Source organism: Acomys minous (genome assembly GCF_964271855.1).
Source record: "Acomys minous genome assembly, chromosome: 8".
NCBI lineage: Eukaryota > Metazoa > Chordata > Mammalia > Rodentia > Muridae > Acomys > Acomys minous.
Genome location: NC_140489.1, coordinates 125345811 through 125373619, shown reverse-complemented (window position 1 = coordinate 125373619; position 27809 = coordinate 125345811).

Sequence of the window (27809 nt, the reverse complement as noted above, 5' to 3'; positions counted from 1 at the left end):
CAATAGCTTCTTGACTTTAGAAGAGAAGGCAGGTAAAACAAAATGCACACAACCAAGTCTTGGGATATCCATCAATGATGAGCTAAACTATGAGTACACTCAAGGTCTCAGAACTATAGTTATTTTTGCAGTAACATAGGGGATCCTCACTTAGCATATCCCAAAGTGCTTTTTGATGAACATGAAGCCCAAAATCATGGTCTATAAAATATTTTGGCTTACTTTGTTAAAATGAAAAAATGTCCATAAAAGTCTACCTTTCTATCATGATATAGTTCTTTAAATCTGTCCCTGCTCTATGATTTTGTAACTCTGACTTAATGAATCTGAACAATGACATAAAGACATGCTTGATAATAATGCTTTAACACTCATCTCTACCTACCTGGATATTCCATATTGAGGACATATTCTCTTCTCACTCTCTCTGAAAGATTGTTTTTCAGCCATGAGAGGATAACTACAAACAGACCAAGCCATAATATTGAAGTTAATGCTGGGAGTCATCTAAAAATCAATAATAAAATACACATAGGTAAGATATCTCAAAAATAATGCTTTTTGCTTACCACCAGAAATTTCCAAGAAGACTAAAAAGACTTATTGAGTTTTCCACAAAAACACATGATATTTGGAGTGGTTTCAGAAATATAGATTTGTAGGAAGAATATTTCAGGAGGGATATAGGGGATCAATGTGATCAAAATTATTTATATGCATGTATGAAAATCTTAGAGTAAGAAAGAAAATTAGACTTTCTAGGAAAGCAAGAAGGAAGTTATATTTTTACCTAGATTTTTATTATAAATTATTAATGGGAAAAGTAATTTTTCCCAGAAAAACAAGTTAAGCATGTTTACTCTTATTTATGAAGCCTACATTTAATTTTTCACATGCAAATTTATATGCATATATGTATTTATATATGAATGTTCATATATGTATGTATATATTTGTATAGGTCTAAAACTTGAAAGGGTATCATGAAAATGGTAGCAGCAATCTTAAGGAAGATGAAAAATAAAAAGCATATTTGAATAGTTTCAGTAATTTATTTCACTATTCTATCTCACTATGCAGTTGTTCTAAAATCTTCTAGAAATAGTCATTGTTTTAATTCAAATTTAAAATTATGTAGAGGTTGAACTTTTGCTCTTATAATCTTAATACCCATTTTTAGAGGTTGTTGTCAACACTTGTTTTTATATAGTACTTTTTTTATTTATGTGGCAATATACAATGTTTTAGAAACTGTTTTAAATTCAATGTAATTTTTTACAAGCTTTTATCCATAGCTCTTCTTTGGTGTCCTTTGTCTTCTTGGATGCTTCTGATCATTTCACCCAAAGAAATATTTTTGGGACATGTGATAGAATCAGTTTTTAGTTTTTCTTCAACATATTCTTCAAATACTTTCAACTTGTGGACTAAATCTTCAAACTCAGTCCCTTTTTCAGTAAGTCTCATTAATTTCCCCATTTCCCTATTTTTTGTTTTAACATTAATTATCTCATTTTTGTCATCTATCGCCATAATTCTATTTCTTATTCTAAGCATCAATATAATTCTCTATAGTTAGCCTCTTTTCAGAGAGCTTATATTACTCAGGTGCATGATAAATTAATAACTTATTATATCCTTAAAATTATGTTCTTAGGCATATACATTCAGGATGCTTTTCCAAATTCTCATTTATAAGTCTTTAGCTTATTCCTACTTTTAGCAGACACATATTAATTTGGGTAGAGTTTGCACATTTTGATTGTTTTTATGGGAATAGAAACTCTGCCCAACTGGTTATCTAACAAGTTTTCAGCCATAAAATGTTATGCATACTAGTATCATTATATAGAGTTCTATTTACATTTACATATAATGTATTTATGGAAACACATATGTGTGTGTGTGTGTGTGTGTGTGTGTGTGTGTGTGTGTGTGTGTGTTTAAAGAATTAAAGAAAGAGTTAAGAGGCCATGAATTTGAGAGGCACTGAACATGGAAGTGGTTAGAGGGAAAAATGGGGAAAAGGTAAAAAGTTGTCATTATGTTTCAATGTTGGGTACAGTAGGCCATATGACCAGTGTTCAGCCATCTTGCCTGAGCATACACATTTAGGCTTCTATCTTTCCAGCAGTCTGTCATTTACCAGATACCATCTTACCTTGTCATGGTTAGGCAGTTAGACACCTGTTGTGGTTTATTGGCCGGGGGTGGGGGGGATGATAGTCATTTTAAAACCCTTGAGTTCATAGTAAGAGCTATTCCTTTCTGGCTATAAACTAGCTTTTCCAGTAAGACTACTGGTAAAATCAGATTAAAGGCCAGCTGCCTGCGAGCAAGAGTCCTAGGGAACTTTTTCCTGACTAACCAGATCTTTTACAACTTCACTTTCTACCTGTAATTTCTCCCTCTTCTGTGATTATAACATTTGTAAAGGTAGACACTTGCTGGAACATTCCAGAGTTAGATATCCATAGCAACTCTTGCTTATGCAAATATCTATACCCCTGCCCCATACCTATAAAAACTCTGTGAAATTTTTCACTAAAAGGGGTTTGATCAGAATCCAGACTTGCACCTATTTCTTCGTGTCTTGTGTTCTCTTCTTCATACAGTTTGATTCTCCTCCCAAGCTTTAGTCGAACCCCGGCAGGCCAGGCCATTTCAATTAAAAAATGACAAAAAGATCTAGTTGTTGAAGGTGACTCAGAGTAGCAGTACCAGCTATTACATCTATTGTATCAATTAGCTTATCAAAATAATATAATATCATAACATTCCACTTGGTTATTTCCAATAGTGGGAAATGTGTGAGTTGTAATCTGATGCATTTCTTGGTGATACATCAGTTTCCTTTGTTCGTAATCCCTCATTCTTTAACTTTGTACCTTGTACCCTGTTACCCTGATAGAAAAGCCATCCTCAAAACTTAAACCTATATTTATAATAGTTTTTTCAATGTTTTTTCACTCTGAATAATGACTTGTTCTCTTAGCATAATCTTTATTTTAAAATAATTGTTTTATTTATTATTTTTATATATGTAAACAATATATCATGTTCAACCTGAGTCAAATTTTCCTCAAACCTTCTCCCAATACAGCCTTCTAAAACCTACATGTCCTCTTTGAAAGATACTAATTCATCATGCATTGAATCCATTTAGTGCTGATTATGAATATGAATGTGTGTTTATCCAATGGATTTGGTCGCCTATCAATCCCCATCACTTAAGAAATTCATTCTTAATAATCTATGCTCCCAATACAAGGGCACCCACATTTGTAAAAGATCTGCTAAAAAAGCTTAAACCACACATCGATCCCTACACAATAATAGTGGGAGACTTCAACACCCCACTCTCACTGAAGGATAAGTCATTGAAACAGAAACTAAGCTGAGAAATAACATCATTAACCAATGCCATGGGTCAAATGGATCTAACAGATATCTATAGAACCTTTCACCCAAACAAGAAAGATTATACCTTCTCTGCACCCCGTGGAACCTTCTCCAAAATTGATCACATTGTAGGTCACAGGGCAAGCCTCAACAGATACAAGAGGATTGAAATAATACCTTGTATCTTATCAGATCACCATGCTCTTAGGCTGCAATTCAACAACAACAGAAATAACAAAAAAACTACACGTATGTGGAAACTAAACAACTCTCTGCTAAATGACACCTGGGTCAGGGAAGAAATAAAGAGAGAAATCAAGGGGTTTCTGAAATTCAATGAAAATGAAGGAACAACATATCCAAATTTGTGGGATACATTGAAAGCAGTGCTAAGAGGAAAATTAATAGTACTATGTGCTTTTAAACAGAAATTGGAAACATCACACATAAGCATCTTAACGACACAACTGGAAGCCCTAGGAAAAAAAGAAGCAGAGAGACCGAAAAGGAGTAGACGTCTGGAAATAATCAAACTCAGGGCTGAAATTAACAAATTAGAATGAATTTGGTAATGTTCCACCCCTTTCTATCTTTTGGAGTAGCTTGAAGAGTATCGGTATTAACTCGCCCTTGAAGGTCTGGTAGAATCATAGGGGAGGGGAATAAGGGGAAAATGGGAGGGAGGGAAGAATGGGAGGAGACAAGGGATGGGATAACCATTGAGATGTAACAAGAATAAATTAATAAAGAAGAAAAAAATTGTAAAAAAAAAAACAAATTAGAAACTAAGAAAACAGTCCAAAGAATCAGCAAAACCAAGAGCTGGTTCTTTGAGAAAATCAACAAGATAGACAGACCATTAGCCAAACTAACTAAAAGGCAGAGAGACAGTATTGAAATCAACAAAATCAGAAATGAAAATGGAGACATAACAACAGACACTGAAGAAATACAAAGAATCATAAGATTCTACTTTGAAGGCATATATGCCACAAAATTTGAAAATCTAAGGGAAATGGATGATTTTCTTGATCAATTTCACTTGCCGAAGTTGAGTGAAGAATAGATAAATGAGCTAAATAGTCCAATTTCACCTACAGAAATTGAAGCAATCATTGATAGTCTCCCAACCAAAAAAAGCCCAGGGACAGATGGATTCAGTGCAGAATTCTACCAGATCTTCAAGGGTGAGCTAATACCGATACTCTTCAAGCTACTTCAAAAGATAGAAATGGATTGAACATTACCAAATTCATTCTATGAGACCATAGTCACATTGATACCTAAACCTCACAAAGACTCAACAAGGAAAGAGAATTTCAGACCGATTTCTCTTATGAACATCGATGCAAAAATACTAAATAAAATACAGGAACACATCAAAGATATCATTCATCATGACCAAGTAGGCTTCATTCCAGGCTTCAAGGGATGGTTTAATATATGGAAATCCATCAATGTATGCACCATATAAACAACTTGAAAATAAAAAAACCACACAATCATCGCTTTAGATGCAGAGAAAGCATTTGATAAAATCCAACACCCATTTATGTTTAAAGTTTTAGAGAGATTGGGGATACAAGGCACTTTCCTCAACATAATATAGGCTATATACATCAAGCCAATAGCCAAAATCAAAGTAAATGGTGAGATACTCAAGGAAATTCCTCTAAAATTGGGAACAAGACAAGGCTGCTCACTCTCTCCATATCTCTTCAATATAGTACTCTAATTTCTACCCAGAGCAATAAGACAACATAAGGAGATCAAGGGTATCCAGATGGGAAAGGAGGAAGTCAAATTATCCCTATTTGCAGATGATATGAAAGTGTACATAAATGACCCTCAAAATTCCACCAGAGAACTCCTACAGCTGATACACACCTTCAGCAAATTGGCTGGATACAAAATTAACTCAAAAATGTCTGTAGCCTTCCTATACACAAATGACAAACTTGCAGAGGAAGAAATTAGGAAAGCCACACCCTTCACATTAGCCACAAGCAATATAAAATACTTAGGAGTTACTCTAACTAAGCAAGTGAAGGACTTGTTTGAAAAAAAAATTTCAAAACTCTGAAGAAAGAGATTGAAGATGACATGAGAAGATGGAATGATCTTCCTTGCTCATGGATCGGGAGAATTAACATAGTAAAAATGGCCATCTTACCAAAAGCAACCTACAGATTTAATGCAATCCTTATCAAAATACCTACACAATTTTTTAAAAGACATTGAAAGTTCAATTCTGAACTTCATATGGAAAAATAAGAAACCCAGAATAGCTTAAACAATCTTGTACAATAAAAGGTGCTCTGGAGGAATCTCCATAACTGATCTCAAATTGTACTATAAAGCAATAGTAATTAAAACAGCATGGTACTGGCACAGTAACAGGCTGGTTGATCAGTGGAATTGAATCAAAATCCCAGATATGAATCCAAACACATATGGTCACTTGATTTTCGACAAAGAAGCCAAATCCATTCAATGGAAAAAGGATAGCATCTTCAACAAATGGTGCTGGTCTAACTGGATGTCTATGTGTAAAAAAAAACACAACTGGACCCATGTTTGTCACCTTGCACAAAACTCAAATCCAAGTGGATTAAAGACCTCAACATAAAACCAGAGACACTAAGTCACTTAGAAGAAAAAGTGGGGAAGAGCCTGGAAAATATTGGCACAGGAGACAACTTCCTGAACAGAACACCAACAACCCAGGCCTTAATGTCTACAATTAATAAGTGGGACCTTATGAGGCTGGGAAGCTTCTGTAAGGCAGGAGACACTATCAAGAGAATAAAGTGACAGCCTATAGCCTGGGAAAAGATCTTTACCAACCCTACATCTGTCAAAGTTCTAATATCCAAAATATATACAGAGCTCAAGAAATTAAATACCACCAAACCAAATAACCCAATTGAGAAATGGGGCTTGGAACTAAACAGAGAATTCTCAACAGAGGAATATCAAATGGCTGAGAAACACTTAAAAAAATGCTCATCCTCGTTAGTCATCAGAGAAATGGAAATCAAAACAACTCTGAGATTCCATCTTTTACCCATCAGAATGGCTAAGATCAAAAATTCAAGTGACACCACATGCTGGTGAGGATGTGGAGAGAGAGGAACACTCCTTCATTGCTGGTGGGAATGCAAACTAGTATAGCCATTTTGGAAATCTATCTGGTCCTATCTCAGAAACTGGGAATAGGGCTTTGTCAAGACCCACCTATTCCACTCCTTGGAATATACACAGAAGATTCTCCAACACACAACAAGAAAATTTGCTCAACCATGGTCATAGCAGCCTTATTCATAATAGCCAGAACATGGAAACAGCCTAAGTGTCCCTCAGTAGAAGAATGGGTAAAGAAACTGTGGTACATATATACTATGGGATACTACTCAGCTATTAAAAACAAGGAATTCCAAAATATGTGGACAAGTGGATTGAACTAGAAATGATCATAATGAGTGAGTTAAGCCAGCAGCAGAAGACGCAAATGGTATATACTAACTTATATCTGCATGTCCCACGTGGCATTCCCAAGTGGCATGTCCCACGAAAGCCTTCACTTACCAGGAAACTGGGACAGAGGGGAGGACATCCTATTGTGACTCTAGATGAGAGAATCATGGGAGAATAGCAAAGTAGAAAGATCCAGAGGGTCCTAGAAACCTACAAATTCAACATTATGATACGCACATTTGGTCCCAGGGGTCCCACTCAAACTAATGCACCAACCAAGGACAATACAGGTGATAAACATTAAACCTTTACCCAGATCAAGCCAATGGGCAGAACATTCTCCACAATTGGGTGGAGAGTTGGGTGGGGTCTGACTTTCACATATACCCTGGGGCCTCATATTTGACCATGTCCTCTGGAGGGGCAGACCTGGTGGCACTCAGAGGAAGGACAGCAGGTTACCAAGAAGAGGCTTGATACCATATGAGCATATACAGTGGGAGGAAATCCACCTCAGGAACTGTCATAGGGGAGGGGAATAAAGGGAAAATGGGAGGGAGGGAAGAATGGGAGGATACAAGGGATGGGATAACCATTGAGATGTAACAAGAGTAAATTAATAAAAAATTGAAAAAAAAAGAAATTCATTCTTCCTTTTCCAGCAGCCATAAGCAACCAATAGCTCCTTGGTTATTGATGGAACCTTAGAAGCCCCTCTACTTATGTGCTGGAATGGTTAACTGGCCTGATTATGTATAGGTCATGTTTGGGTAACCACAATGGTTGTTAATCCTTGTACAGCATATTCATGTCATTTTCAGGGGAGAGAAATTCATAGAATTCTACCCATCTCCTAAACTGCCTTTGGCATTCTTTTCAACTGTCTCTCTGAAAGTGTTTCTTGAAACATATATGAACTTTAGGGTACTGCCATTAATATCTATCTCATTGTACTTAAGTGTACATATTCACTTAGTCTCAGAAACTTGAACTCCTGAAGTCATTACCCATTACAATAAGAAGCTACAAATATTGAAAGCAGGACAAGCATATTAATGCAAACAGATATTTATAAGGCATTTTGGACATCCTTATTATTTAGCAAATTAAAATTTAAGATTCTACCTCAGTTCCTATAACTTCCTTATCCTGGGTATTGTTGTTGATTTTTTTTTTGGTTTAATAATATTTATAACATCAATTATGAATTGTCCTTTGTGGAAATTATATCAAGTCCAATCAAAGAAAAAATTGCTTTCACTTATAACAGCCATTGTACTAGGCACCAATGAGAACATGTTATTTAGCAGGTGGGTAGTCAGGGTATAGCCCTTGGTAAGTGCTGGCTTCCATTAAACTCTTAAGTTTTTCTGTTTGTGTGTGTGTGTGTGTGTGTGTGTGTGTGTGTGTGTGTGTGTGTGTGTGTTCTGGTGAATTTCACTTTATATCTCTATGACCTACAAGCAAAGTGTGTAGTGTTCTCAGCAGTAGGATTTTTTCCCTTCTGACAGTGGGAGACAAAGAACAATTGTTCAATAACTTTTGTTGGATTGGGTACCTATCATTGAGAGATTTTTACTTAATAACTCATGTCTTCTGAAAGCACTGTTTACTTTTGCAGTGTATTTCTGTTTAAATTCTTAAAATTATTTTTACTTAGATTTTAAACTAGTAGCTTCCCATAAGACTTCTTTATACAACCCTGGTTTTAGTGAACCTACCATCTGTGCTCCTCTCTTCCCTTAGTGGTCAAAGACCACCATCCTACCAAAACAAAGGGAACAAAAGCTACAAATGGCATTCAAAAACCACTGAGTACGATGGACAATACATCTTGGATCAGCTTCAGAGACACAGTTCATTTAATTTTTCAAGGGTGAGGTATAAAAGGATTCTTAGGGTTATGGACAGAAATAACCCACCGATCATAACAGAGTATATAATTTTCATGCAGTCAAGAAGGGCTGATTGTTCAAATCACAATATCTGCTTATTATGCAGGCTGAGCTAAGGAGTGACACACATGTGTTAATTGACATAGTGCTTGCAGGAGGCTTTGTTCAGGGTTATCCTCCAAGCAAATTCAGGCATTGGGGCCTAGAGACACTCTCCAGATGAAGTCAGGAAGATCATAGAAAATCCAATTGAGAAAGGGGGCCCTCTATTTTGTGTCAAGCTTGGAGAGCTATGTGGAAATGGTGGACTGAAACATTAAAAACAGGGTCATCCAACATCTACCTACATCAAATTTTATGATATTTTTCAGCACTAGCCTGGCTTAAACATTTAACTCTCAGTATTTCATGCAAGCCTTTCATATCACATGTGTTTAGCCCTCTCTTGTTCTATATTGTACTTGAGCAGAATCTCATAAGTTCCTATGTAACTTTTCATACAATCTTCATTTTAATGCTTTCAGATTAATGTATTCTGGTTTTCTTTATTTCCCCTCATATCATGCCTGAATGTTTTCTGTTCCATTATTCTCTTTTCACTTTCATTTTCACCTATATTTTATTATCTTCTTTTAATACCACAACATGTGTTTCATTTCATATTTACTGGCATTCTCAATGACTACAAGTTAAGTGGACAAAACAAAGAATTTGGAGCAAGTTCTGCTAGTAAAATGAAAGCAAAGATGCTGGTAAAAGATATATTTGATTTGATCCACTTTGTAGAACCACAACAATGCCTTCTTTCTATGGTGGTGTGAATGGTCTACATGTTACAACCAAAAAGAAACAGAGAATTTAGTTATGAAGCTAGACCAAAGAGATTATTTGAATGAAACATTGTCTTAAACCCAATTAACATATAACAATGAGCTTCAGTTTCTAAGTTTTTTAATGAAGAATAATCATATAAGAAAATTTCAGTTTTATCATTGCCTGATTTATTCTGGAGGTTTGTAGATAACTTGTAATCCAGAAGGTTAGTTTGAATGGAAGGTAGGTATGAAAAGTATAGTATAAACATGCTTCTTGACAAGAAATCTTCAAAGATGTCCTTCATGCTATGGTTACTGATTTAATTTTAGGGATGGCTTCAAGGAGAGAAGCTACTTTGGTTCATAGGCTTTGATGTGTCATATATAAAGTGTTCCCTGTTAACCTTACACATTAAATTTAAAAATCTATTATTTGCACACAAAGAGCATCTAAGCAAAAGTTTATTATCACCAACACAAAACAAACATGCACAATCCTCCAAAAAACAAAAAACAAAACAGAACAAAACAAAAACAACCCACCACCCTTTGTAGTTGTTGAAAAATGTTCAGATTGCACTATTACTTACACATTATGGTGAACATAGTAACCTCAGAAAGGGATAGAACTGACAACCAAAGAGTCTGGAGCATTTGACTTATTGATTAAATAAGTGCAAGCCTCTAACTACTCCCATGACTTTGAAGGCAAATGTTCATACCTATTGCCAGGTCTTAGTATCTAGACAGAGCTGAAAATAGGTAAGGGTTGCAGTAATGCACAATTATTATTCTTCCCTTGCTGCAATTTCTCTATGGGAACAATTTCTAATAGCTGAGATAAATCAATTTCCACAATGAATTAAGGAAAATAAAAGGTGTTCTGAATAAATCAAGTCTAAATGTCCATATAAGGACATATAGTAATAGACTCAAGAAAGGTGTATGATGTATTTATTCAAATATGTTAAAGTTTAATATGAGAATTTATATAAGGATTTAATGATTAGGATTATTGTTTTCTATTTATAATAATAATCATTATTATTTGCTTGAGTATGTGTTTCCATGCATGCATGATGTGTGCATTTGTGTGAGGGGGTGTGAGTGTGTGTGATATGAGAGTGTCAGCACATATGTTACACAGTATATTTCCTATTGTCATAGGACAACTATGTTAGGGAATTCTCATGTTATACTCTGGTTTCTAGAAATTGAAAGCAGGTCATTCAAATTGTGTGACAAGAGCCTTTTTCAATTATGCAACATCATTGGTTTTTTTAAAATTATTTGATAATGAATTTTACTTTAAGACAAGGTAAATAGATAGGTATTCATGGAATAAAACATTAAATATGTCAGAAGCCTTAATAATTATGCACATTCCAAGACAATGAAGAAATTAAATAGTTAATGTTAAAAATGATTTTAAAACTCTCCTCATAATTTATTTGCTGTTGTAAATATTACCCTTTTTGCACAAAAATAATTGAAAAATATAATGTCTAGTAATACAGGCTCCACAGCTTGTCTAAATGAGTTTTAATATCAGTAGAAATATTGTTGTTTCAGGGAGCTGCCAAGCTAAAGACAATGTATCCCTGTGAGAAGGCCATTGGAGGCTATTGTATGTAGTTGTAAAGGTGGTTCAATGGTAGCAGTGGAGATCCTAAAAAGAGAGCTTCATGAACAGAATGGATCCATATCAGCAAGAGATACACATGTTGCAGGCATAAAAAACAAAGGAATGATACTATATCTTTTCAAACCAAAATAAATCTTAAAAACATAAAATGAAGATATGAATTTGGTGTTTGCCCTACTGCTTTTCAGTATTGTTTTGGCCCAATCTTTCTTAAGTATTGGCCCAATTCTTTATTTTAGATTATATATATTCCCATTTTCTGATGTGTCCCAGCTCACGGGAAGAAATCAAATTAGGGTTCAACTGAAAGAAGGAGTGGGGATTGAAAGTACAGTACAGAGATGTGGGAAATAACAAGTCAAAAATTTATGATCAAGCCTCTCTTTAATGTGGATGAGTAAATATACTAAGGTCAATAGGATCTATTCTGATCCCTCCCTCCCTAGCTCCCAGGCAAGAAGAACACAATACCCTGAATAGCTCCCTGTAAGAACTTCCTATTACTGAGTAGCTCTCTGAAAGGATTTCCTTAACCCTCCAGGTGTTTCTCAGTAGGGACTTCCCTACTTCTTCCAAAGGTAAGCAGTCCAAGGATGGCCTGGAACACAAATAGGTCCTCTGGCAGAGCTCAGCAACTGCAAGGTTACAGCGTGCAGCCTAAGCACAGGATTTCTGACATGGCAGAATTTAGCATGGCTTCCCACAATTTTCTTTTGGATTTTATTTAAAAATTGTTTTACAGCCATAGGTAAGAGTTTGTATTGAATGCCAGAATAAGCAGTGGACATTTAACCAGTGTTCAGATTGTTTAAAACTAGATGGGTTTCCAAATTTGAACTAAGTGATTTCTGCCCTTGTATCATCTCACTAGATGGTGTTGGGGTTTAGTGATGTTATGTAACACGTAAAAGGTACAATCTTTTTTACTAATTTATGGCTTCATACATTACATGCCCAAATCAGTTTCCTATCCCTCTCTCTGCCTCACACATTCTACACACACACACACACACACACACACACACACACACACACACACACCTGCACCTCCATCCACATCCAGTCCTTCAAATTTTTCCTTGAGAAAAGGGCAGGCCTTCAAGGGATATCAACCAAACCTGACATAACAAATTGCAATAACATTAGGTACTTTCCCTCATATTAATGCTGGACAACATAACTCAGGGAGAATACAAGTATCAAAAAAGGAGACAAAAGCATCAGAGAGAGAGAGCTCCCTGCTCCCTCTGCTAGGAGTCCCCAAAAGTCACCAAGCTGTATAATTGTCGCATATATACAAAGGGCCTATGTTAGACCATGCAGACTCCATGATTGTCAGTTCAGTTTCAGTGAGGCCCTATCAAATCAAGGTTTGTTGATTCTGTGTATTTTCTCATTGTGTCCTTGACCTCTGTGGCTCCTAGTTCTCTTCAGCAAGATTCTCCAACCTTCATCTAATGTTTGGCTGTGAGTCTCTCTCTTTGTTTCCATCAGTTGCTGGATGAAACCTTTCTGATGCCAGTTGGGTTAGGCAGCAAATTATAAACATAGCAGAATATCTTGAAGTTATGCTTTATTAAGCTTTCTTTTTCTTTCTTTCTTTCTTTCTTTCTTATTCCTTTCTTTCTTCTTTCTTTTTGCCAGTGGTGTTTGGTTGTATCCTTGGTCTCTCATCAATCTGTGATTTGGTTTCTGATGCTCCAGGTACTGTGAGAAGTGTGCTCCCACTCATGGCATAGTTATCAAGCTGAACCAGTCATTAATTAGCTACTCTCACAGTTTTTGTGTCACCTTTATCACAGCACAACATGCGTCTTCAACAAATTGTAGGTCAAAGGTTTTGTGGCTATATTTGTCCCAAAACATCCACTGGATGCCTTTTTGGGTTATAAACATGGCCAACTCAGGCTCTGTATCCGTATTACCTGTAGTCTTAGTTAGTATTACCCTAATAGATACCTGAGAATTTCCATTGCACTTGTTTCTACCTTGCTCTAGAACTCCCTTGCACCCCTTCAATTCCAGTTGTCCTTCCCATTACTTTCCTCCTCCATCCTATTCCTACTAGATTTCTACTGTTCTATCCGTACCTGCCCCATATTCATCTGAAATATTGATTTTATTTCACCTTTCCCAGGGAGATCAATGATTCCCCATTTTAGCCCTAAGGTGTAGTCTTGTTGGAAGAAGTACATCACTGAGTAAGAAATTTGCAGGTTACAGACTCACTCCAATTCTTTCTTATTGTCTCTGCATTCAGTATGGTGATTTTGTAAATTGGATGCATTCATGGATGCTATCTGCTGCCATGCCTTCCATTCCTTTGGATGTGTATCCTTTGCAACAATGGAACAAAATAAAGCCTTTCTTCAAGTTTTGTTCATTTAGAGGTTCGTATTCACAGCATAAATAATTAAATATAAATATATACTTATAAATAGGTAGCATTGGAAAAATATTTACATCGTAGTGCCTCATTTTCCCTTCCAGTAGACTGTGGCTAATGGTGCTACTACATCTTGAGTGTTATTAGCAATTCAACAAATACATGTAAATTCATATATGCAAATGTCTTAATTATTACTCAGCACATTATATGCTTTATTATGTGTTATAAATGTTCCTGTCATTCTTAATTCCTTAACTGAAATAGAAAGTATATAAATATACTCAACTTTCTTAATGTTCAACAGAAAACTGACCCAGACAACAAAGATAAAACTATAAGATGGAAACTAAAATTAAATCATATCAATAAGGGTGTTGTGAGAGAGATAATTTCTCCAAACAATGGTGAAAACCACAAAATAAAAAAATGCTGAATAGAAGATCCCGGATGGTGGCGAGCAGTGTGGACTGTGTTTGGAAGCTCCAGTGAACAATTCAGGGAAATGCACAGATTTCTGAGCCAGGAACACCAAGGTCCCCACACCACAGCAGCAGGAGTGCTCCATGGTTCGGAGGGACCAGGGTGCGGAGGACCTGCTTGCCCCTGCACATGGGAGGAGTGCGGACTTTCTTGGATCAAAGCAGCAGTGGCAGAGACAGCAGTGTCACCAGCGGCACCAGCGCACCAGTGGCACCAGCGGCACCAGCGGTGGTGGCTGAGGTTTGCAGCTCAGAGCCTTCCAGTGGAGGCGATTGGTGTGGTGGATGGTGGGAGTTGCTGCAGGAGAGGGGAGTCTGGACAAGATTTGGGTCATGTGGTGCCTTGAGACCCAAACTGGACTCAGCAGACAGTTCAGCCCCAGAGTCCTTGGTTTGCTCAGTGGGCTGTGCCATGGAGACACTGGCTCAGCTCAGCAAGCAATTCTGTCCCAGGCTCAGCTCCCCTGCTGTGACACAGGCTGAGCCGAGTGCTCAGTTCCACCCTAGGTGCTTGCTCAGCACAGTCACAGCTCTCCTGCTGTGACACAGGCTGGGTGGAGGGCTCACTTCCACCATATGCACTTGCTCAGTGCAGTTGCAGTTCTCCTGCTGTGACACAAGTCGGGCGGAGTGCTCAGTTCCACCCTAGGTGCTTGCTCAGTGCATTTGCAGTTCTCCTGCTGTGATGCAAGCTGGGGGGAGCACTCACTTCCACCCTACGCACTTGCTCAGCGCAGTTGCAGTTCTCCTGCTGTGACACAAGCTGGGTGGAGTGCTCAGTTCAACCCTAGGCACTTGCTCAGTGCAGTTGCAGTTCTCCTGCTGTGGCAGATGGTTCAGGCCCTGAGAATCTAGCTGAGCTCGACGCGTGGTTCGGGCCCAGTAATCCTGGCTGGACTTGGCAGGGGACCCAAAAGGCTGTGGATACCTTGGCCTGATCCAACGCTCATTCAGAGACCCAGAACAACTGCAGGACCCACAGCAAAGGGGAGCTGAGGATCACTGGCTGTGAGAGTCCAAAATGACAGGGCTAACATCCTGCCATCCACACCAGTGAAGTATCAGGGCTTCCAACCTACGGAAATCATGAATAAACAAGTGAATCTATCATCAGACTTCCTCCTCCCAACTCTGGAAGTTACCCAACAAAAAAAGAGATGGCAAGATGTTTAAGGACAGTGTAAAAGCATATGCAAAAAAACCCCAAAACAACATGGCGTCAACGGTTTCCAGCTATCCCAAAGAAAACAACCCAGAGAACTCAAATACAACGGAAACAAAAGAAAATAACCTCAAATCCTAGGTAATGAGGATGATAATGGAGGAAACAAATGAAATTCGCAATCAGATGCAGAAAGACGCAGCCAAGCAGGTTCAAGACATAAAAGAAGCACATAGAGTGGAACTGGAAAATTTTCAAGAAAATATAAACAACCAGATGAAATAAATAAATAAAACGGTTCAAGATCTGAAGACCTATAAAGCAACAATGGAAGACGCTCAGGAATATACAAAAAATCAGATGAAAGAAATAAAAAAATCTGTTCAAGATATGAAGATGAAAATGGATTCAATGATAAACACACAGACAGAAGAAAAACGAGAATGTGAGACCTCAGAGAAGAAGGCAAATGACTCAGTGCTGAGCTTTTCTAACAGAATCCAAGAGATGGAAGAACAAATCTCAAGTCTAGAAGATACAATCACAGATCCTGAAGCAACCATTAAAGAAAATGCCAAATCTGGAAAACTCCTGACACAAAACATCCAAGAAATTAAGGACACCATGAAAAGAAGAAATCTGAGGATAATAGGCATTGAAGAAAGAGAAGATATCAGACTCCAAGGCCCAGAAACTTTTCTCAACAAAATCATAGAAGAAAATTTCCCCAGTCTAAAGAAAGAGATGCCTATAAACATACAAGAGGCCTACAGAAAACCAAATAGAATTGACCAGAAAAGAAAAACTGCCCGTCACATAATAATCAAAACACAAAACATACAGAACAAAGAAAAAATATTAAAAGCTGCAAGGGAAAAGGGCCAAATAACATTTAATGGCAAACCTATCAGAATTACACCCGACTTCTCAGCAGAGACCATCAAAGCCAGAAGGGCCTGGACAGAGATCCTGCAAACGCTAAGAGACCACAGATGCCGGGCCAGACTACTTTACCTAGCAAAACTATCAATAACCACTGATGGAGAAAACAAAATATTCCATGACAAAACCAAATTCAAACAGTACCCATCCACAAATCCAGCTTTACAGAAGGTACTAGAAGGAAAACTCCATCCCAAAGGGTCAAGCTACAATCAAAACTACTCAGGAAATAGATAACTATACCATGGCAAAAACACAACTACACAAATGCTTGACTGGAACCAACATCAAAATTAAGACTCTCAACAGTAACTAGTCATTAATATCTCTCAACATCAATGGTCTCAATTCTCTAATAAAAAGACACAGACTAACTGAATGGGTGCATAAACAAGATCCAACATTCTTCTGCATTCAAGAAACACATCTCACCAATAATGATAGGCATTACCTCAGGAGAAACGGTTGGAAAAAATATTCCAAGCAAATGGTAACAAGAATTAAGCAGGCGTAGCCATTTTAATATTGAACAAAATAGACTTTCAACCAAGATTAATCAAAAGGGATGAGGACGGACACTTCATACTCATCAAAGGTCAAGTCAAACAAGATGACATCACAATTCTGAACATCTATGCTCCCAATACAAGGGCACCCACATTTGTAAAAGATCTGCTAAAAAGGCTTAAACCACACATCGATCCCCACACAATAATAGTGGGAGACTTCACCACCCCACTCTCACTGAAGGACAAGTCATTGAAACAGAAACTAAGCCGAGAAATAACATCATTAACCAATGCCATGGGTCAAATGGATCTAACAGATATCTATAGAACCTTTCACCCAAACAAGAAAGAATATACCTTCTTCTCTGCACCCCATGGAACCTTCTCCAAAATTGATAACATCGTAGTTCACAAAAAAAGCCTCAACAGATACAAGAGGATTGAAATAATACCGTGTATCCTATCAGATCATCATGGGCTTAGGCTGCAATTCAACAACAACAGAAATAACAAAAAGCCTACACGTATGTGGAAACTAAACAACTCTCTGGTAAATGACACCTGGGTCAGGGAAGAAATAAAGAAAGAAATCAAGGAGTTTCTGAAATTCAATGAAAATGAAAGAACAACATGCTCAAACTTGTGGGATACATTGAAAGCAGTGCTAAGAGGAAAATTCATAGCACTACGTGCCTTTAAAAAGAAATTAAAACCATCGCACATAAGCACCTTAAAGACACAACTGGTAGCCCTAGAAAAAAAGAAGCAGAAACACCCAAAAGGTGTAGACGTCTGGAAATAATCAAACTCATGGGTGAAATTAACAAATTAGAAACTAAGAAAACAGTCCAAAGAATCAACAAAACCAAGAGCTGGTTCTTTGAGAAAGTCAACAAGATAGACAGACCATTAGCCAAACTAACTAAAAGGCAGAGAGACAGTATTGAAATCAGCAAAATCAGAAATGAAAATGGAGACATAACAACAGACACTGAAGAAATACAAAGAATCATAAGATCCTACTTTGAAGGCATATATGCCACAAAATTTGAAAATCTAAGAGAAATGGATGATTTTCTTGATCAATTTCACTTGCCAAAGTTGAGTGAAGAACAGATAAATGAGCTAAATAGTCTCATTTCACCTACAGAAATTGAAGCAATCATTGATAGACTCCCAACCAAAAAGAGCCCAGGGCCAGATGGTTTCAGTGCAGAATTCTACCAGATCTTCAAGGGCGAGCTAATATCGATACTCTTCAAGCTACTCCAAAAGATAGAAAGGGATGGAACATTACCATATTTATTCTATGAGACCATAGTCTCATTTTTACCTAAACTTCACAAAGACTCAACAAAGAAAGAGAATTTCAGACCGATTTCTCTTATGAACATCGATGCAAAAATACTAAATAAAATACTTGCAAAACGAATATAAGAATACATCAAAGATATCATTCATCATGACCAAGTAGGCTTCATTCCAGGCATGCAGGGATGTTTTAATGTACGGAAATCCTTCAATGCAATCCACCATATAAACAAACTGAAAATAAAAAACCACATGATCATCTCTTTAGATGCAGAGAAAGCATTTGATAAAATTCAACACTCATTCATGTGTAAAGTTTTAGAGAGATCGGGAATACAAGGCACTTTCTTCAACATAATAAAGGCTATATATAGGAAGGCAATATCCAAATTCAAAGTAAATGGTGAGATACTCAAGGAAATTCCTCTAAAATCAGGAACAAGGCAAGGCTGCCCACTCTCTTCATATCTCTTCAATATAGTACTTGAAGTTCTAGCCAGAGCAATAAGACAACAAAATGAGATCAAGGGTATTCAAATGGGAAAGGAGGAAGTCAAATTATCCCTATTTGCAGATGATATGATAGTCTACATAAGTGACCCTCAGAATTCCACCAGAGAACTCCTACAGCTGATAAACACCTTCAGCAAATGGCTGGAAACAAAATTAACTCAAAAACATCTGTAGCCTTCCTATACACAAATGACAAGCTTTCAGAGGAAGAAATTAGGAAAACTACACCGTTCACATTAGCCATAAGCAATATAAAATACTTAGGAGTTACTCTAACTAAGCAAGTGAAGGACTTGTTGAAAAAAAGTTCAAAACTCTAAAGAAAGAGATTGAAGATGACATGAGAAGATGGAATGATCTTCCTTGCTCATGGATAGGGAGAATTAACATAGTAATAATGGCAATCCTACCAAAAGCAATCTACAAATTCAATGCAATCCCTATCAAAATACCTACACAATTTTTTTAAAGACATTGAAAATTCAATTCTGAACTTCATATGGAAAAACAAAAAACCTAGAATAGCTAAAACAATCTTGGACAATAAAAGGTGCTCCGGAGAAGTCTCCATAACTGATCTCAAACTGTACTATAAAGCAATAGTAATTAAAACAGCATAGTACTGGCACAGCAACAGGCTGATTGATCAGTGGAATTGAATTGAAGACCCAGATATGAACCCACACACATATGGTCACTTGATTTTCGACAAAGAATCCAAATCCATTCGATGGAAAAAAGATAGCATCTTTAACAAATGGTGCTGGTCTAACTGGATGTCTATGTGTAAAAAAATGCAACTGGACCCATATTTGTCACCTTGTACAAAACTCAAATCCAAGTGGATTAAAGACCTCAACATAAAACCACAGACACTAAGTCACTTAGAAGAAAAAGTGGGGAAGAGCCTGGAACATATTGGCACAGGAGACAACTTCCTGAACAGAACACCAACAGCCCAGACATTAATGTCAACAATTAATAAATGGGACCTCATGAGGCTGAGAAGCTCCTGTAAGGCAGGAGACACTGTCAAGAGAACATAGCGACAGCCTACAGACTGGGAAAAGATCTTCACCAACCCTACATCTGACAAAGGTCTAATATCCAAAATATATAAAGAACTCAAGAAATTAAACACCACCAAACCAAATAACCCCATTGAGAAACGGGGCTTGGAACTAAACAGAGAATTCTCAACAGAGGAATATCAAATGGCTGAGAAACACTTTAAGAAATGCTCAACCTCCTTAATCATCAGGGAAATGCAAATCAAAACAACTCTGAGATTCCATCGTACACCCATCAGAATGGCTGTAATCAAAAATTCAAATGACACCACATGCTGGTGAGGATGTGGGGAGAGAGGAACACTCCTTCATTGCTGGTGGGAATGCAAACTAGTACAGCCACTTTGGAAATCTATCTGGTGCTATCTCAGAAAAATGGGAATAGGGCTTCCTCAAGACCCAGCTATTCCACTCCTTGGAATATACCCAGAAGATTCTCCAGCACACAACAAGAAAATTTGCTCAACCATGTTCATAGCAGCCTTATTCATAATAGCCAGAACATGGAAACAGCCTAAGTGTCCCTCAGTAGAAGAATGGATAAAGAAACTGTGGTACATATACACTATGGAATACTATTCAGCTATTAAAAACAAGGAATTCCCGAAATTTGTGGATAAATGGATTGAGCTAGAAATGATCATAATGAGTGAATTAAGCCAGCAGCAGAAAGACTCAAATCGTATATACTCACTTATATCTGCATATTAGCCCAAGGGGCATGTCCCATGAAACCTTCACCTACTGGGAAACTGAGAAAGAGGGGAGGACATTCTGTTGGGACTCTAGATGAGAGAAGCATGGGAGAATGGCAAAGTAGAAGGATCCAGAAGGTCCTAGAAGCCTACAAGTAGAACATTATGATAGGCAGATTTGGGCCAGGGTTCCCGCTCAAACTAAGGCACCAGCCAAGTACAATACAGGGCGTAAACCATAAACCCCTACCCAGATCTAGCCAATGGACAGTAGAGTGGAGAGTGGGATATTACTTTCTCACATACTCCGGTGCCTCACCTTTGACCATTTTTCCTGGAGGGGGAGACCTGGTGGCACTCAGAGGAAGGGCAGCTGGTTACCAAAAAGAGACTTGATACCCTATGAGCATATTCAGGCGGAAGTAATCCCCCTCAGGAACAGTCATAGGGGAGGGGAATAAGGGCAAAATGGGAGGGAGGGAAGAATGGGAGGATCCAAGGGATGGGATAACCATTGAGATGTAACAAGAATAAATTAATAAAGGAAAAAAAGTTTTAAAAAATGCTGAATAAAGAAAAACACAAATTTCTTCTGCAGATGAAGTCACGCTTACTGTTTATCTTAATATTACTATTTACAGATTAATTTATATTTTACATGTTTTTGAAAATGTCCATAGAATTTATTTCATACTTATTATATTCAAAGTTTTTCAAACAACTCTTTTCTACGATATTATCTTGACTCCTTCTTTCAGTCACATACTGGTATATGTATATATATATATATATATTTATCTTACAAAAACTAGAACTTGTTCATTCTAGTCATATATGGTTAACCTATTCTGCTTTATTTGCTATATTGAAATAGTTTTGTGTATGTTACTTATAAAGTCATAGTCAAAATTTTCTGTCACAATTTTGGTATATCTCACATTTGGTATATCTCATTGGTGAACTGATTTCTTCTGTCAAATCTTTTACACCTGAGATTATCTCTTTCATTTTTTGAATTGATGATCTGCTATGCTTGCAGAGTCTTCTCTGCTATGTATGTCTTTTGATAGGATCCAGCAGCTGATGGAAACAGAAGCATAAACCCACAGCTAAACAATAGATGGAGCTTGTAGAGCTTTGTGGAAGAACGGGAGCAAAGATTGGAGGAGACAAAGAGGACAAGCACACCAGGAAAAGACCAACAGTGGAAATTAAGCCAGGCCCATGGGGACTCACAGAGACTGAACCACCAACCAAACAGCAAGCATAGGCTAGACCTAGACACGTGACACATATGTAACAGATGTGCAGCTTGGTCACCATTTAGGTCATAACAATGACAGTAGAGGCTGTCTTTCACTCTTTTGCCTGTATTTGGATCTCTTTTCTCTTTAGTCTAGTATTTTAATGTGCTTATGAAACTTAATCTATATCTCTTCTTTTTCCCCTTTTCCCCACCTTTTATCCCCTTCTCCACACAGATTTTGTGTGTATGTGTGTATGTGTGTGTGTGTGTGTGTGTGTGTGTGTGTGTGTGTGTGTTTGTGTGTATTAAAATTTTTTCACTCTGGAAATTATGGAGATTTTGTCAGGTATTGTCTTTTGCACCAAGATATAATAACGTTTGCGTTAGAAAACAACCAATTCCATTGAACCAAGTTAGATGCTTAATCTTGAATTTATTATTTATTTGACAATATTGAATGGATATATGTTTACATGATTAGTTCTCTACATACCACTGAAATCAAAATTATCTACCATCCTTAGTATTATCTAATGTCTTTAATACTGAGGTTTATAACTTACATGTGGATATCATTTAAATTATTGGAAAACATACGTGAAATTAAAACTACTATGGCAATTGCAATTTCCTGAATTTGTAGTGAGTGTATCATTCATATATGCAGTCAGAACTGTGGTGCAATATTGTTGAATGTCATTTTTCTGAAAGTTTGAGTGTGATGAAAATTTTTGTTTCTTAAAAGATGAGTTACATTATGGAAACATGTTTTTGTATAATCACAAGTATATTGGATTGCTGCAGTTTGTCTACAGCTGTTAAATCTGATTGTCTTGTACTCTGGTAGGAGCATGATCTTTGCCAGCTGCAGATAGCTTACTTCTGATAACTCTGAGAGGATGTAAATTGTCAAGCCAGGAGAGATCTGGGAGGGGAACTCCATGAAAGAAGGAGAAGGAGAAGAAGAAGAAGAAGAAGAAGAGGAAGAAGAAGAAGAAGAAGAAGAAGAAGAAGAAGAAGAAGAAGAAGAAGAAGAAGAAGAAGGCTAATTCTTTCCGCTCTTTTACCCCCCACTGCTCCTGGTTGTTGTTGATTCAGTGAGGGAAAAAGTTGATGATATTGTCAAACAAAAATTCGACTTGCCCTAAAGAACCCAATGGCCCTAATTAGCAGAAAGTGGGTAAGAACCCTATGCCCCCTTTCTCTTCTAATGTACTTTCTCTCCTACGTAGTGGTACAGTGTTGAAAGCTATTAGGGCAGATAAGAGTTGGATGAGAGGTAGATGCATACAGAACCCAAGTAAAACAGTATAAAAGGGGAGCTACAAGTGGCACCCAATGTAGGAATAATGGAAACTTGGTGTCTAATTATGTAGAGGAGATGAGAGTGTACAATGGAATGAATACACTGTATCAGGATGTCAGCCAAATGGTCATAGGTTTATACGGGTTGTTGCTGCTGGGTTTTCTTCTGCTTTCTTTACAGAGATTTTGTTTGTGCTTCATCTTCTTCCTGTATTCTGTTTTTTAAAAGGCATAGAAAATAATTGAAAAATGAGAACTGAATGTTCCACAACTGGATCTTAATGGAGATCTAGTAAGCTACATTGCCCATTTTATGGAAACTATAAGAATGGGTGAGACTAATAAGGCAGCTCCTAGCTTTTGACTCAGAGTTAGAAGGTAAGTTATGTAGATGGATGATGGTTCCAGAGAAATTTCATCTCACAGCTAAAAAATCTTGAGTTAAAGGAATGTCAATATTTAATGGGCTCTCTCTTGCTTTTGTTAGCCAGGAAATATATTTTCTGTCTTTGGTAGTCATTTTTTCTTTGGTTGTAAAGTAAAATATTGAAAATGTCTTCTCAAAAATAATATCAAAATGCCTGAGTAACATAAAAAATTGTTTTCTATCAATAAATTAGTTACTGGTAATATCGTATTCACTCATGGGGGCTTTTTACAAATACCAAATCCTGGATCTCTTAATAGGTAATAGGCATTTTGTGGGTTATATAGAAGACTATGACATTAGAGACTTTTATCTGCAACATTCTTTATACAGACTGTGCATTGCAGAATTTAACTATGTAAGTTTTCCAGCTTCTTATTTTGGACATTCATCTGAAAGACCATCTTACCATTCCTTTCTCAGTGTATACAGATCTATTTATTTGCCCTTTTCTTGATGATTCTGGCTCATGGAAGTTATTTATATTGGCCAAGAGGAAATATACTAAATGACAGATATGGATGAATTTTCATAAAAAAAAACTACACATTCTTTGATCTCAAAATCAATGTCAAAGCATTAGATGTTTTAAGGTAAAATAAAATATCAGTTGCTGCTAAAATCTACTGACTTGAAAGAATATAGTTCATATTTTTTTTTGGTGAGTAATTTAACATCTTTCTGATTTTGCTTAAGGTGAGCTGGATGGAAGCCAACACACTTTATTTGATCTGAAGCTAAACAAAATCAGACACATTTCTTCTGATTCTTTCTCAAGTAATCATTTTGTTTGTCTTTCTCTTTTCCCCCCTCACATCCCCTTATATACACAGAACTAAAGCTTGATGTAATACTATTAGCCTTGGTAACTGTTCCCTTTAGGAAGTTTTCAAAATGACTCTATTTTGAATGTGTGGGGAAAATTTCATTTTACTTCACAGATGAGAGCACATGTAACAATTTTGAAGGAAATGTGGCATGAATTCAAGTGTTTGTGTGTACTGTAAAAGTGACACATAAGTAAGGACATTATACTAATTATGAACTTTGGAGAAAGTGTATATTTTGAGTTTCCCCAAAAATTTTTATATTAATAAGAAAGAAACTTAAGGACTCCATATGATAGAACATATTTCATCTATTCATATGCAGAAAGGAAGTATAGTACTTACTTCAAATAAGGCTATCCTGGCATTTTCAGAGCATCCTATGGATTCTATTTAGCTTGTCAAACATATATGACTATACAATTGCCATGGACCATCTCAGTCATGTATAGATCCTTGGGGTTGGGAGTTCTCATAGAATTGGTGGGCAGAAGATAGGTGAGTGACAAACAATTCAGGAGAAGCTTGAGTATGAGTATATTTTGCAGGCAAACAAGCTAGGTTCTTATACATTTTGAAACGGGGATATTTCTTCATGGTTACATTTTTCAATACAATTCAAAATACAAGATGCAATGTAATAATGTTGCCATCAATCTTGAACAATCATTCATAAGTCATTAGACTGGTATCAGTGCATATGTCTTCTTTATCAAAGGTCAATGTTCTTTCATTATGCCAAACATTTGTGAATCAGGATACTTCTTTCTTAGCTCTCCCATCATTATTTGTAGCTTACTCAAACACTTTACTTGTAAGTCATAATATAAACTGTTCACTAGAGACTAATTCTTAACCATGTTTTAATTGACAAGTGGAACAGAACTTAGTGGTAAACTTTTCTGGATGACCCTTGGCTGCAGTTTCAAGTCAAGGGTCTCCTAGCAACACAAATATGTCTGAAAAGTTCTTGATAATAAAGTAAAAACAAAGACAGAAAGATAATACAGTCAGGATGTTCCAATACAATGAACACTGTAATCAGTTACTCCTCGAATAAACATCAGACCCATTTCCAGGAGGCTATCCCTTGTGTAGGGCTTGCTTCCTCGGGTTTCATATGTCACACAGACTCCACTGAAGGGGTCATGACATATGATCATATTCTATTTATAATACCATAAGATGAAACATTAAAAGCCATCTATATAATTATTGAAGAACCTGTTTCACCATTAATTAAAAAAACTGTTAACTTGCTCTTTCATCTCATCCCCCTGGTGTGGTGGCATAGAGGAAGAGGATGCAGGCATCCTTATGGGGCTTGATAGAATGGAGTCATTGGTAGAGGAGGAAGGCCCCTTTCTCTTTAAAGAATAGGGGTGTGGGATAGGGAGGAAGATGAAGGTAGGCTGGGAGCAGAGGAGATGAGGAAGGGGGCTAAGATTGGGATGTAAAGTAAATACATTTTACAAATAAATTACATTAAAGCATACATTATTTGGGGTTCTTTAATACTTTTACTTACCCTCAATCCCACCAACTTTATGTAGGAGAGAAAGAAGGTTAATAGGGACAGGGCGTGTAAACCTTTTTAGACTAAGTTCCTTGGGTGAATTACACACATCCTCAGGGTTACAGCAGTGTAGTTAAATAGCAAACGGCATCACTTGGCTTTGCATTACTTTGCATCACTTCACTCTGCTTCCTTTCCACTTCCAGATACTCCTAGAGAGAAGCACTCCAGAAAAGACTTTGAAGAAGCTTTTGCTGACTTTTTACACTGTTGCTCTTTCTATTTGCTGTCTGTTTGGGGGGTGTAGGATGGGAGGTAGAGGCATTAATGATCCACAAATATGGTAGGTTAAAAAAAATCAAATCCTACACCCATAACCATTAATAAGCAAATTGAGAGCTTGAAGTAGGGCTGATTTTTTTCTGTTTGTTTGTTTGTTTATGTTTTTTTTTTTAAATTTGAGACAGGGTTTCTATGTGTAGCCCTGGCTATCCTATAACTAGCACTGTAGGCCAAGTTGGCCTTCAACTGACAGAAATCCATGTGCCTCTTCCTCTCAAGTTGTGGAATTAAAAGCGTGCCCCATCACCTCTTTCATTACTTTCCACAATATAGTTGCAAGAAAAACCAATAACAAGGGCAAAAAAAACCCCCACAATTGTAACCTATTGGGTACTTATATGAAAGGCATTTTATGCAGTGAAATTATTTAACCACCCTATAAAAATAAAATTACCAATGAGACTAGAATTATTCAGAAAGATAAGTCATTTTCTGAACACCTAGTTAGTGATAACAGTTTTTGAGTTATAATCAATTTAATCTGATCTTTTTAACCCTAGTAGTATTTTAGCCAAACTTGTTCTCTGCGAAAATGAGTTAACAAAGAAACCTACCCAAATAAATAATTATTTGAATAAAAATGTAATTCAAGTTGCTTTAGCCATATGTGTTTTTAAAAAGTTGTTAAGACATTTAGATCTCACTTTTGCAATGGATAGAGATAGAATTCTGTCTTGTTTATGATTCTGCAGTTATTGACAGAAGCAGGCTTGGCATTGTGACTCACTCATACAGTTGCCACACCAAGGACTATTTAGCACAGATTGCACCAGGCAGAATCTGACAATTTTGTGCCTTCAAATTACATTAGGCCGCTCAAAAAGAAATATATTAGAGGCAAACCTAGGACACCATTTATGACTCAGTATTCCTTTACAGTTTGTGTGCAATAGTCTCAGTTAGTCCTCAAAGAAACTTTCAAATTTGTTGCCATTTTTACTATCTTATGTTTCAGTTCAGAGACAGGGCTATGAATGGGAAATCTACTTAAACTTACAGATTTCATTAAAGCAAAGTACACAATCTGAACCTTGGAGTCTGGCTCTCACATCATCTGTCTATCACAGCCTTATGTTATTATTCTCTGAGAGGTGCACTCAGATTTTCTTCTTTGCAAGGTTCTGTCCATAATTACAAAGTGTTTGCTGCTTGCTCAGCTCACCAGTTCTGAAAACTTCCTCTCCCTCTTCTATTCTGTGAATCACTCCTTTCAGAAAATTTTAATTTTGGCTCAGGATCTTAGATTACTCTTTGAGAATCTTGCTTAGCTTTTCTGTGGCTTGTCTCAGAACTTACAAATCACTTACCTCAGAATCCCTCTTAAATGAAGTAGGTACAAATGCAAAATGGTGAGCAAAACTCAGAGAATAAATAGACATCAGTTCTATCAAAATAAGCAGCCAAATGCAACATTGGTTCAGTTGTCAACTTGTACATTCTGTCATCTTTAAGCTAATTGATATTGCTGTCACCTCACAGAACATGAAAAAGAAGAATATTCAAGTGAGGTAAAACAGGACATCTTATATCATTCAAGGTTGAAAGCAGACTATGATTTCTAAATAAAAGGAATCTTCACATCATATTTGCATCAGAAGTTTTAATAAGCCTTGTTGTAATTTATAATATTAATGAGAAAAGTATTCATGTTCATTAAAATATTGAAAGATTTGACAAAAAGAATATTAGCTGAGTTATAAAAAATAAGATCAGAAAATTCTTTCCACAGAATTGGCTAATTTTTAAATGATTAAGTATTAAGCATTTTTTAACTGAGTTAAAAACTATGCCCATCTGTTTTCTTATTTCCTGCCTGGTCTGATAAATCTGTAATTCAACTTG